General features: G+C 33.7%; 1 pseudogene; it reads right to left on the reverse strand.

The window, feature by feature from the left end:
- Positions 1–451: 451 nt before the first annotated feature.
- LOC136275481 (uncharacterized) lies at positions 452–2,292 on the reverse strand (annotated as a pseudogene).
- Positions 2,293–13,994: the final 11,702 nt, after the last annotated feature.

Genomic DNA, 13,994 nt, shown 5'->3' on the forward strand with positions numbered 1-13,994 from the left:
TCTGGACGGTTCCTATTGATGTCCTTTTCTTTAACATGGAAGACAGTGCGTCTGGCATGGTGACATAAATTTTCTGCATTCTCATCTTGTGGCTTAGACAGACATTTTCTGGAGAAATCATAAAACTCTTCTGTGCTTCTTATAAAAGCTTTTCTTGTCAAAACTGAATTTGATGCTGTGCGTTCCACCACTCCAAATTCTCCATCACAGGGTCCTTTGCCATGTCGGGTCCCCAAAAAATGTTTCTCTATATGAAATCCAAAGTCTTCAATGCAGTGAGCAACATCTGCAAATGGTGTTTTTGATTTGAATTGGCTTGCAGCTCCATCCGAGAAGTGAATCTCTCTTTCTATGATCAACTTGTGTTTCCCTTTTAAATACTGATTCCCTAGTAATACAAAATGCTGCACAGCATGACTATCATGTTTTTTGTCATCTGTTACAAACACCAAACTATCATGCGCTACCACATTGCAAGTATGGCATCGAAAGTAAGCAACAATAGAGAAAAGAGTGACCTGTTCATGAGACCAATGTGCACTTTGTGCCTCATCCTGATAAACACACGTGTAGTTTTCGGCATAGTCCATACACGACTGCCCGATTTGGAACAGTCTTTGTGATGGACAGAAATTCATTGTATTGCCAATGAGCATTGTGTAAATGTGCACAAAAAACCTCAATTTCAGTCTTCAATTCCTTCATGAACACTTCCACAGATCCCTTTTTCAGTTGCAACACTTTTCTTGACTTTCTCGTGCCCTGGTAATTGTATGCCTGTGTCTCCCACCTGTTTCATTCTACAAGCTTTTTCCCACTAACAAGAGGTAACAGGATACATGTATCAAGATTCTTTATACCGCACTCTTTGCAGTTTCTTTCTACACATTCTCTCTTGTGAAACTTAGATTTTTCTGGTTTTTGCAAAGTGATAGTTTTGATAAATCATATCTACTAAGAACAGGTGATTTTTGATTCTTCTGATTAATGGCTTTCACTTTCATCTCCACATTGGTATAGTATTCACAGAGACAGTTATTGAACAGATTACTACCCATCGTTTTAACTGATCTAGGTCTTAGTGCTGCAATTCAGAAAAACTCACGGGACAATCGTTCTGCTCAACGAAGTTTTTGTATACTTCTTTTAAAGAAAACTGGAGGATTTGCATTGGATCATCACATTTTTTGTTTGAATCCTTCTTCCCAGCCATTTGTCTAGAGTTCCCGATATCTTTGTAAAAACTTTCTACCCTTTGCACGGTATCCTCAGATAGTGTATCTTTCCTCCGCTTCTACTATCATCTAAGACATCATCTAGACTTAGTTTGGAACATTTAATGGCGAACTTCCATGAAATTCCACTTCTTTTTTCTTTACTTTACTTTCCTAAAAAGTAAGTAAGTACTTTTCTCGTCTTCAATGCATTCTTCTAACGCAACCTTCTCGTGCTTTGAAGTTCATTTTCTGCTTTGGACACGGTCTACTGAAACTGTTCAAACTTTTTTCTTTTCTTTGGTGACAAAATTATGGTAACATTTTCATCCAGTGCTTTTCTTTTCCTTGGAGATGCTTTGGCTGCAAGTCCAGCAACAACATTTGCAAACTTTTGTGGTAATGTTGGGAAAAGGTTTTTAGCCCTAAATATTGCTTTTCTCTCGGCTTCTTTGGTGTATCCTTTACTGTTGCTAGGTTCTTCAATTTTTTTGTTTTTGTTTTCTTTTGACTGTTGTCTTTCTGCATATATCTTTCTCCTGCGTTCGTTAATTCTTCTTCTTTTCTGTGATGTCATACTCGTTGCTCTCTCTTCTTTTTCCGCCAGTAATCCCGCTGTTTGTCTACTTGCAATCTTGTTTTAGGCTTTTTCCTCTCTTTCCTTTTCTCTGTTAAACATGCATTTTCCATTTTTCTCTTTTGTCTCCATTTTTGGACTCTAACTATTGTTTTTTCTCTTTGATCTTGATTTTTTCTTCAGAGAGATTTGCCCGCCAGTGCCTAATTCTAGCAGCTTCTGCTACGAGATGAGCCTTATAGACACTGTTATCCTCCTTCAGTCTGTCTCTAAACTCTTTCATTGATTTTGGAAAAAGTGGTATGCTTTTTATGATCAGCATCTACAGATTCTGATGCCTTGCTCCTTAAAGAGGAGCGCAACTTTATCCTTAACATTCTTCAAATATGAAAAATACATGACCAACTTGTATTAGGTCAGGGTTTTAAAAACTAATTATAAATTAATAAGCAGTTGTTCTGATTAATGATTTTTAGAGATAACACAGGCATTTTGCCTCGTATCACTTGTAAACATTGTGTTCATTGGCTGAATATTCATAAGGTTCTTAAACAATTAGTAACTATGTGGAAAATACATAAAAATGTTGTCAAGAGAAAATATTATTTCAGACACCAGTTGCAGTACTAACATTTACTTTATTAATGAAATTATGCATTTTATAATTCAAATATATATCTGATATTTAGGTGGTGGTTTTTTAAAAAAAAATTCTTTTTTGTTTTTTAACATCATGATACATGTAACAGAATAAAAGACATTCCAGTATGAAACTATATAGTTTGATCGTTTATCACATGTGCGGGACACGAGTATTGTAACAAGCGAACAAAAGTTTGTGTCATGCGAGGCCAATGTGAACAAGAGTCTGCACAGATCGTTTGAAAAAGAAGACAATTTTATTATCTATTCATTAGGGTTGGTTTAAAAATCAAGCATATATAGTAATATTAACTAATGTGCAAGCAATTTGTTCACAATCTTATAAAAATAGTGATCGATCGTTACCTGTAGCGCTCGTTTCAAATTTCAAATCTGGACACGCTTGCCATAACTCATGTTGGCGGCCATAGCATCAACAAACGCAGAAACCACATACGTCACAGCAAACTGTGTACACACATTTCCGTTCTGGAAATCTCTCGAATAGAAATGACGTAACTGGAACACTGATGGATCAGACTGAACGATCGTTACTAGTTGGACGCAATTACCAACTAAGCGAAACTGTTTACGATATTTCCAAATAGATGGTAGATACATCGTTTATTTTCAGACAAGTTATAGAATGTTGTTATATTTTCAAGAGGTCCTTTTGTTTCTTTAATTTATTCCATAGCAGTATGAATAAAAATGGAGCTCACCAAGGAAAACTGTTGGACACCATGTGTTATAAACGAACGTAAAAATTTAAATTGTCCTTTTTGGCACTAAAACAAATGTTCAAAATGTCTTATTTACATAGTTATAATTTTTAATAAGTAATTAAACTAAGAAATTCATATTTTGTTTAGAAGCACCAAGAAAACAAGGAAAATGATGCGCTTTCTGAATACCCCCACTTTTGTCCCACTTTCCGACCTCAAATTGAACACACACATGGATAAAAAATGCATATTTAATTTTTTTTGTGGAATGAAACCTATTACAAAGTTATGCTTTTTTTATATTTTTATCATATTCTTAAAACATTGACTCGAAATACAGTACTGAGAACCATTTGCATTAGTTACAAGCAACTGTTTATTAGATGCCCCCTCCTTTTCAAGAATGACCCATATGTAATATTGCTTTCTATCATCCCTCTCTTCTATCGTTTTTCTCTCTTTCCCTCATTCTCTCTCCTCTTTCTCTCATTCTTTTTCCCTCTCTCTCAAACAGACTTTCTCTAAACATGTACATGCAATATCATTACTCTTTAGATCTTACCCCCCCCCCCCACACACACACACACACGCACACACATCACCACAATTTAGTTATAGAAATGAGGGCTGACACAAGATTTGCCTTCTCTCTCTCTCTAACTCTGTTAAACATATGCATCTTTCTATTTCTCTTAGACATGTAATCTCTCTCTCTCTCTCTCTCTCTCTCTCTCTCTCTCTCTCTCTCTCTCTCTCTCTCTCTCTCTCTCTCTTAACACACAGATCACCATAACTTAGTTACAGAAATGAGGGCCGACACAGGACTTGCCTTCTGTCTGATCCTATTGAACCACTGTTTTTTTTAATGTGACGCATCACTTCAGTATGTTCTTATTTACAATTCACCTTTGAAATACAGAATGTAACTTTTTAAAATGAGGTTATAAAACAAACATATAGGTAAAATGCAGTTGTGTCTTTACCCCATGTAGAGAACATTCTGTACTTGCTATCAAATTACAATTCACACCTAATCCTCAAATGTGTGCAAAATGGGAACCGACCAATGTATACATGTTAAATACTGGCTTATGTCCCATGCTATGCTATCCCCCTTATCCTGGCTGATTGTTTGACTGTCCCCCGGGCAGATAATTGGACAATATCCCAGCCAAAATATTACCACCAGGATATGTTTCTCCACGTCTAACACATCAATCATCAAATGGGAAGGTGGGCAAAAGTTATATTGTCAGTTCCTGGGTAAGAAATTGATGTTGACCTCGGCCTATGCTCTTGGGCAACAGCTCTTACACTAGGACTAACACAATGACTACTGCCCTCATACCAATCAAGAGATGAAAACTATAATGTCTATGAATGACACATGACGACAAACGTGAGATAGCAATGGGTCTCCTGAGTGACTCGTGTGACCTAAAAATACATAGTATAGCTACATAAACATGGTGATATAACATAAATACTATACCAATATATTCTCTCTTTGATCTTTCAGTCAACAGCACAGTCAGACACTGAGAACCTGTAAAGAGACATTCAACTGTTACATACTACAGACTGGTATAACCTATCAGTCAACAGTCGGAAACAGAGAACCTGTAAAGAGACCATGGACTATTACATACTACAGACTGATATAACCTATCAGTTAACAGTCAGACACAGGGAACCTGTAAAGAGACCATCAACTGTTACACACTAGTATCCGATGATATCCAACGCAAGCACTGCATTTAACAATATATACATGTATACACATTTATATGATACATGCTTAATATTTTAAAAAATATTTTTGGGTTAATTTTTGCATATATTGTGTCCGATTTTTTCTTAATTACTGTTCATGTTTCTGAACCTTTTCTTTAAAATTAAAATAAAAACCCAACTGTATGGTTGGATTTTTACAGGAGTGGGGATGAAAAATATAAACTAAAATGGTTGATATATACATTTATTTTTTCGCGGTTTATAAAGCCTAAACTGCCCCAAACCATTTTATATCGTATAAAACAAATAAATATTGAATTCATTGCTTATACTTTAATTTTTTACTCTTCATTGTACATAAAACGGTCATTTGACCCTTAATATGACGTAAAATTGTACAAATTTCAAACGTAACGTCAGAGGTATTGATACATAAGTCTTATTCATTACAATATTTTATTTTCTGATTCAATCAATCAATATTTTCTTTTTTAAATTGATTTACATTCATCTATATCCCTTAGAACAGTCATGGCATTGGTCTGACTAGTTTTAAAGTATAATGCATTAAAAATTCTTTATTTCATTTAGACTTTATGTAATATGTGAACTTAAACATATCTGTATCCAGTAATGAATCATAGGACATGTATAATGTAGACAATATTATCTTTTGAGAAGTGGACAGGCATAGCATTGATACACGCTATGCCTGTCCACTTCTCAGTCAAGAGAATATGTAGAAAACTGATGGCAAAATTATTAAACCCTTTTTACCACACAAATTTGGATATTTAAAATGTTGTTTTAAGCTTTTTAAAAATCAATCTGCATTAAAATCTGCATAACAATCTTTATTGTGAATTAAGTTTTTGCATCCTTCAAGAAGAGTTACGTTTTTTGGGAAACAGAAAATTCTGCTTAATCTGACGATTGTTTAAAAGCTTAAAAAAGAATAAGAAAACATCACACCTACATTTTTATTCAAATGTTTAATTAGTCAAAACATTGTTTTAGGTGCCTCAGTGTTAAAATTTCAAATTATCTTCATAAAACATATTCGTTTGTGTTAATTCTTTTTATAGATAACCTAACGATGTCTCAATGATAAGCTAGCTTGTACAATTAGCCGTACTAATTTCAAGGAGATAATTCAGTTGTTATTTATCAAATTATTGTACCAGTAATTAGGTGTCAAATCGCCCATTTATACAGGACAGCTGTGTGTACCCCCTCAGCTTGGGCCTCTCTAGGTTACCTGTATCGTCAATTGTCTCAGGTCACACTTGCGTGAAGTCCAGCGAGTGTTGGTTTAAGGTGGCTCTATACACCCACAGTTTATTCCTATTTTCAATAGAAGACCACAAAACATATACTTATCAAATATTAAAATGATGATAGGGATACTATAGGTATTTTTTATTGAATTTTCAAATGTTTTTTCGTGTTTTTGTAAAATAATTTGTAAAAAGTTAACTATTAAAAATTTGAGAGAAATTTTTTTGTCATATGATAGATATTTCTTTCGGAGACCTTAAAATAAATAAAATACTTCATAACATTCAAAACTTTTATTATAGCAATTTTTTTTAGTATTTCCCAAAATCATAATTTTTCATATTTTCTTACTCTGTTGACAAATCGTCTGAAAAAGCTGCTTGATGTTATAACAAAATGTATTTTTATAACTGTGACATAAAAAATTTGAATAAAAATCATTGCAAATAAACACAAAAAATATTTTAAATTTTATTTGTTATGAAAGTTCCTCAGGTAAGAGCTGTCGTTCCTAAGTCCCAAGGCCCAAACATCTTTGGGACTTTTTATTTCTAAGTTAAAGAAAATTTACTAAATATCACGATGGAATGATAAATACATACATATTTCATTATAGGCCTATATAAGTGAATTTATTCGCTTTAATGCAAAACTAAGTCAAATATATAAAGGGGAAAATTAACTAATAGGATTTATTTATCCCAACCTGAGACAAATTTAAAGCCACCCTCCCATCCCCTTATGATGGTTAGGAACATCCGTCAATATTAATGTGGATTAAAGTATAATCATTATAATTAAAATACGTTCACCGGTTTAGAATTTTCTTTTACAGTATTCAACCCAAAAATACGTTTTAGAAAATTTTGGAAAGTCAAAAATGTTATTGTCCTCAACGGGATTCGAACTCATGACCTACAGTTTTGTAATGATCCCACTATCCCACTGAGCTACGCTGTAAGATATCGAAAATCGGAAAGAAACTATATAAAAAATTATACTTGATTTTATTATATTGTTTTTTTACGACATAAAATACTACACAACGTGAAGGTGTCACATTACTTGTAAGTAATGATTTTTCCAATTAACAAATTAAATTTAAGACTATTCATTTAACAATTCTTTAATAGAACGGTCCCCATACAATTCGCCTCAGTTTAAATCAGCCAGTGCCGGAATTGCATGCTTCTAGATTTACTTTTTTTGCGTATTGCGTCATCAAAAAGTGGTGTATAGAGCCACCTTAACTTTGCAATCAAAACAGAGGCTAGGGCAATGGTGGTGTTGAATTAAATTTACTCTCAATAAAAAGGGCATCTCTTTTATTTATTATTAAAAGGGCATGGCGTTTAGAAAAAGGACATGGCGCTGATAAAATGGGGCATGGCGCCGCACCACGCTAGTTCGCTTTAGATTTAACACGGACCTCCCTATTTGATGTATACAGGATTTATTCATATAGAGGTAGAACACAATTTGTTCATTGTTTACAAATTAATGTAAAAGGTTTACTACTAATCTTTCATGGTATAAAAATGTATGAAATTAAAAGACGCTAGTGTATGCTAGTAATGCAACTGTCATACGATAAGCACGGGTCATTATCATTGTGATGTTATGAACAAGTTCACACATTAATTATTGAACGTTTTCGCTATTCAAAGGTTCATATAAGGAAACATATAAAATTTGCAAATGTAAATATCAAGTATTACCTTCTATGTAAATTCCCAGTAAATATATTCACCCTTTACATGATCATTCAATATCATTTCATTGCTATAGTCTGTCCCAAGTTATTGCTTCCATCGCTTTTTGATGATTTTTGATAAAATTACACATACCTGTGAAAGAAATACAGTTGCAATCGTTAAAAGGGAATATATCCAAGATATCCTCATTTAACAATTATCCCTTTCCACTCAGAAAAATTCACACGAACGAAAACAGATTCCTTACGGAGATCTATAATGGGGAATGTTTACATCTCTTTTCCATTCGGAATACACTCGGAATACATCGCGCAATTTTTTAACGTTATCATCCGGGCTTATTAATGGCTGTTGCAATGCAAAAACTCCGTAGACTTTCAATTTTGGGATGTGTACTGAAACCTGAAGCGGTAGAGGGGGCGTTTCAAAACCGATAATCTGGACATTTTTTATATTAGTGGATGAACGCAGTTTGAGAACAAAGGTATTTACTGTTATTGAAATATCAAGCAAAAAGTGGTGGAAGCAAAAACTCGGGACAAAGTATAGTAATTTGCTTCCGACGCCAGTGCACATTATATAGGTAAACGATATGATGTCATTTTCATTGCACGCAAACATTCCTACATGCTTCTATCATCGCTATTTTGTCATGTATATATGTTTATATTTCTTTGTTTAATAGCGAGCGCAGAGCGAGACTCAAAAGATTTGTTACATGCTTCCATACCTCCGTATTGAGTCGAGAAACATAAACAAAGACGAACAAAGTCATGGGTGACGTCACAGTCACTCGCGCTATATTTCCCGCGATAAATTTAGAGGTGGATCATACATCTGTAATGTGTGTACTAGCTATTTCAGTATAGACTGCGATACCTGCCTCATTGACTTACTTATGATTTGTTTTTAATTTTTTTTAATATAGAGATTTTATGTATCTATATTAGCAAGAGCCATACTTTACTGTCATATCGATCCATTTTTAAGCTAATTGTGTATGCATAAGTCGGGAGGAAATAAACAAAAGGACATTTTGAACTAAATAAAAAGGAATAAAATGAAAAAATAAACAGTTAAAATATTATGTAGATATTGCATATTAAGTCAGACCATTAAATTTACCTACAAACAGGTACCAAGCTCCTCTCTCTCTCTCTCTCTCTCTCTCTCTCTCTCTCTCTCTCTCTCTCTCTCTCTCTCTCTCTCTCTCTCTCTCTCTCTCTCTGGGAAGGGGGTTGCGTTGTATGTATCATAACCATTAAAATTAGTACCTTTGGCATACTTATTGTAGAGCAATACTCTCTCAAAAATTCTTTGACGTTCGTTGATACCTAAATAAAACTATAAGTTGACGATGATGCAAGGTATGTGTAATTCTTGCTGCGCTCTCCAGAATGGTAGCACCGTAAAACATATTATTTCCTCCCAATTTTTCCATTCCGGAATTTGTTGCTCTTTGTTGGTACCGGTTCCTATATTTTCTGTCTTATGTATACATCCGACTACTACTTGTGTCCATGGCCATGCTGAATAATATGTTTATCATTGTTTTTGATACTTTTGATTGAAAAAAACTTAATTTATTCTAGGCCATGGACATTAATTATTTCAAGGTATGTTCAGCTTTTCTTAATATGTTCTAAATACGACGCAAGCAACGGCGTTATTGTTGAATTATTGTTAATTCTTGGAGGTGTTTAAAAAAACCCTGGGCCTGGCTCAGATTTGCCCAATGTTAAACTTAGTTCTATTCGTATTGCACACAACAATGTATGTAGTTTATATCCAAAAGTGGACATTGTTACTGCTGAAATGTCTAATTTTGATGTTATATATATAAGTGAAACACATCTTGACACCTCTATTCATAGTGACTCAATTGTAATTGATGGTTTTCACCCTCCTCTTAGGAAAGACAGAAATAGACGAGGAGGAGGTGTTGCAATAAACATTTCAAGTTATTTATCTTTTATTGAACGAACTGATTTATCAACCCCTGGTTTAGAAATTCTATGGGCTGAAATTAATGTTAATTGTAAAAAAAATATTGTTGGTGTCAATGTCTTGAGTGATCAATGCACTAATTTTCGACAAATGGTGCAAAGACTTGGTCTTGATAATCTAATTCATGATGTCACAAATTTTACAGTTAGAACTGGTACCTGTATTGACCTTATCCTTACTAACAACTCTAGTCCAGTTATTTATTCTTCCACCATTTTGCAGTACTCATTTGACAATACGCACTAAGATCAAATTTCAATCATTCAAGCAATATGCATACAAGCGCACAGTGAGGGATTATAAATATGTTAATTACAATGCAATTAATGAAGACATTAGACATGTTAATTGGGAGGAATATGTCTTCCAATGGGAACACATTGATGACATATACAAATATTTTTTAGATAAAACCAATGAATGCATTAATAAGCACATACCATCAAAAATTATTACAGTTCGTCCTAGAGATAAAGTATTTATGAATAATACAATTCGCAAATTAATGAGGAAAGAAATCGTATGTATCACAAAGCTGTTAAAACTCAAAATCCTGTTCACTGGGGAAATTATAGATACCTAAGAAATAGAGTGATAGATGAAATTAGGCGTTCTAGAGATAATTACAACAACAAACTTACAGCACAGATTGATAAAACAATACCCCCTGGCAAATGGTGAAGGATTATTAAATCTTTGACTAAACTAAATAATAGCCATAAACCACTACCCCCTCTTAAAGCATTTGGTCAAACTCTGTTTCATCCAGTTGACAAAGCTAATGTATTTAACAAGTATTTTGATGAAATCTCATCCTTGCCTGTAGAGCCTCAGCTCCCTGACCCTCCGTTACATGGACCTGGGCCACCAAACCATATAAACAATCTTATAATCTCTGACCAAGAGGTATTGGATCAAATTCATATTTTAAATGTAAACAAACCCTCGGGTTCAGATTGTATATCACCCCTTATCATAAAAAATATATATTTATCTATTGTTAAACCCCTTACAAAACTATTTAATCTTTCCCTATGCTTGGGTAAACTCCCTAGCATGTGGACAATTTCCCATATAACACCGGTATACAAAAATAAGGGTTGTGCGCAAGAAGTTAATAATTACAGACCTATATGTATTACTTCAATACTGTGCAAGATCCTTAAAAAAATTATCTTTAAACATATTCACAACTATCTCTTTGAAAATAACATTATTTACAAATACCAGTCTGGGTTTCAACCTGGAGATTCTACAACTTACAATTAGTAGAAATTTATAATACTATCATATACAGTCTTGATAAAGGTAAAGATGTGATATTTGCTTTTTGAGATATCAGTAAACCCTTTTGACAGGGTATGGCACAAAGGTGTATTATATAAATTAAAACTATATGGCAGAATTTTCTGGGGTGTGGTATAAAAGCTTAGAGAAAAAAAATGTAGGTCATCGATATTGTGGTAACATTATATTTAAGGTTTTCCGCTGGGAGCGGAAAACCTTACTATTATTCTGAAAAAATTTCAAATTTCTTATTATTTTTTTTTTTCTTCTAGACGCCAACTTTGATCCTTAATATCTCGCTCGTTTGTTCGCCGATTGTTTTGAAATTTTCAGGACTGATAACATGCCGCGTGATGTTGTCGTTGCATATTTTAGTTGAGGAAAATCCCTATCCGGTTTTGAGTTATTCCCCTTTTAGTAAAATTTAACGACTTCTTTTGTCCAGGGGGTTTAGCTTTAACGATGACTGGCAGAGTCTCAAAGATGGGCTGGTTTGGAAGCTAATACATTGAATTTGTGCGAGATATATTTTATATATTATTTAAATGCAAATAAAAGGGGTTGTATAGATGTTGAAATAAAGGTAAGAAAAAAAATCAAAAAAATTCGCGTATTTTCCGTGTTAGTTTTCTACCTGATAAAAATTTGTTATAACATGTATTTTAAAAGGTCTTGGTCTTACTCAGACCTTTCATTCGGTATGCCGAAAAAAGGGCTGGCCCTTATAATTAGGGAGTTAGAGGCGTCCAAAGTTTCTTGTCAATAACTTAAAAAGGAATAAAAATTTCTAATGCATTATTGAAGCAAAGTTGTAAAGAAATTAATTTTGAATCCTTCTATAGTATTCAATTTAATGTTTTCGTAATTTATAGTCAGCATTTGCAGAAACAATTGTTGTCAGTTTGGTCCATTTTCGTGGGGGTGCGCACGTTTATGAGGTTATGAAAGGGCTTCTTGTAATGCACTAACGGATACATGTAGTGCGCAAAAATAATTCCACATAAAATTCCCAGATGTTTTTATTCATATGTACAATTTCATTTCATATAGATGAACCTCTTTGACCTTATTCTTGTTGTTTGTTTCATAACTGTGCCCCTGTCTATATTTAGATGCATTACGAGACTCAGGTAACCGATCGATAGGAGAGTCGCTAGCTGTATTCAGGCCGTCGCCTAGACGATAGTGCATGTGCATGTAGAACTGGACGTACACGTTTAACGCCCCACTGTGTTACTGTAACAGAGACATTTTGATTTGTTTCAGTACTGGGAGATGTGTTAATAAAATGGTTCCAATGCATGGTAATTAAACTCAACTTTTCTACAATACGTATACACGGCCGTCTTATAAAGCACAATGTGTATTACTGACATGACAAATGTACGCTGGCAATTTAAACGAACGCGGGATTGCTCCCGATAGAACAATTCTTTTAAAGCAAAAAAAAAATATACTGATTTGCGATGGATATAATATAATTATCATCGTGGAGATGATTTTAAAAAGTGAACTTAATATTCTTATACGATAATATTTGAATCCAAAGCCGCTAGTTTTAAGTTACGGTTATTAGGGATATTAATTATGACTTGCCCCGCGTTTCAGGTTTTTTACTTGCAAAACATCTACAAACGAAAATACCAAACAACCTTCAGCAGCAACTTATAAATTATTTATTCCATACACAATTCTAAAGAGGTAATTCAATGAATTTTATAAATGCTTTATACTTGTATACATTCGCTATCTTCTATGGAAAAAAGTGGCATGGAAAAAATGTTGTTCAATGTTCATCAAATACGCTGTAGCCTTAGCAATCGAAAATAATTAACAAACTGTATATTGATAGATTGACATATCAACAAACATTCAGACCCGCAATGTGTTTTTATACAAGTTCTATAAAATGTAGACTCAATGACTGAATTCTTTACCGTTTTCCGTGTTGTTTATTTTGAATCACGTGTGCACGTTATGTGTAGCCATATCGATGAACACTTTAAGTGTTTAATTTTTAAAGGAAATTGTGTACATGCAGAGCAATGCAATGCTAGGACAATTAAATTCCAACAATGTATATGGTGAGGCCGGTCAGACTGATACTGGTTCTGCTTGTTCTACAAATAGCGAATGTAAGACGAAGTATTTGGATGTTATATTTTAAACAAATATAAGTATTGCTTTCTTAAAAGCTTGCATTACTCAACAAAGTATTTTATTGGAATCATTCTTAGTTACTTTAAATGCATATATGTACCGCTCGGTCTGTATCCCGGAAAAATTGACTACCATCCTCAATTTTTCATACAAGTTCTACAGACTTGCAGCTAACATTAGAATTTGCCGCTGTTTATAAATTCATTAAAAAGACGCGCAGAATCAAGTGGTAATATGTCGTTTGATATGGGATTTATGACGTCTATTTATATTGTTTTCATTAAAATTATTTCATTATTTCAAGCTTGTGGGTGGAATGAAATAAGTTTCACATGTTATATGACATAAAGATGTCCTCTCCCCACTTTTTCTCGCAGCAACTATTTTTTTAAAATTTATATAAAAAATTGAATTATCATGGAGTTGCCCCCCCCCTCCCCCATTTTTGTAGCATGTAAAAAAAAGGGTATAAAAATCATGAAATTATGAGTGAAATTTTGAAAATTTTGGAAAATTCTAAAAAAAAAAAATTTTTTTTGCTTGGCAAGATTTGTTGGATGAGTTTGCCCCCCCCCCACTTTCAAAGACGATGCTACGTGCTTGGAAATTACTCATTTCTTTAGTCCCCTCTTTAATAAACAAAACAAACTAACAA

The sequence above is a fragment of the Magallana gigas genome, chromosome 1 (assembly GCF_963853765.1).
Source record: "Magallana gigas chromosome 1, xbMagGiga1.1, whole genome shotgun sequence".
NCBI classification, from domain to species: domain Eukaryota; kingdom Metazoa; phylum Mollusca; class Bivalvia; order Ostreida; family Ostreidae; genus Magallana; species Magallana gigas.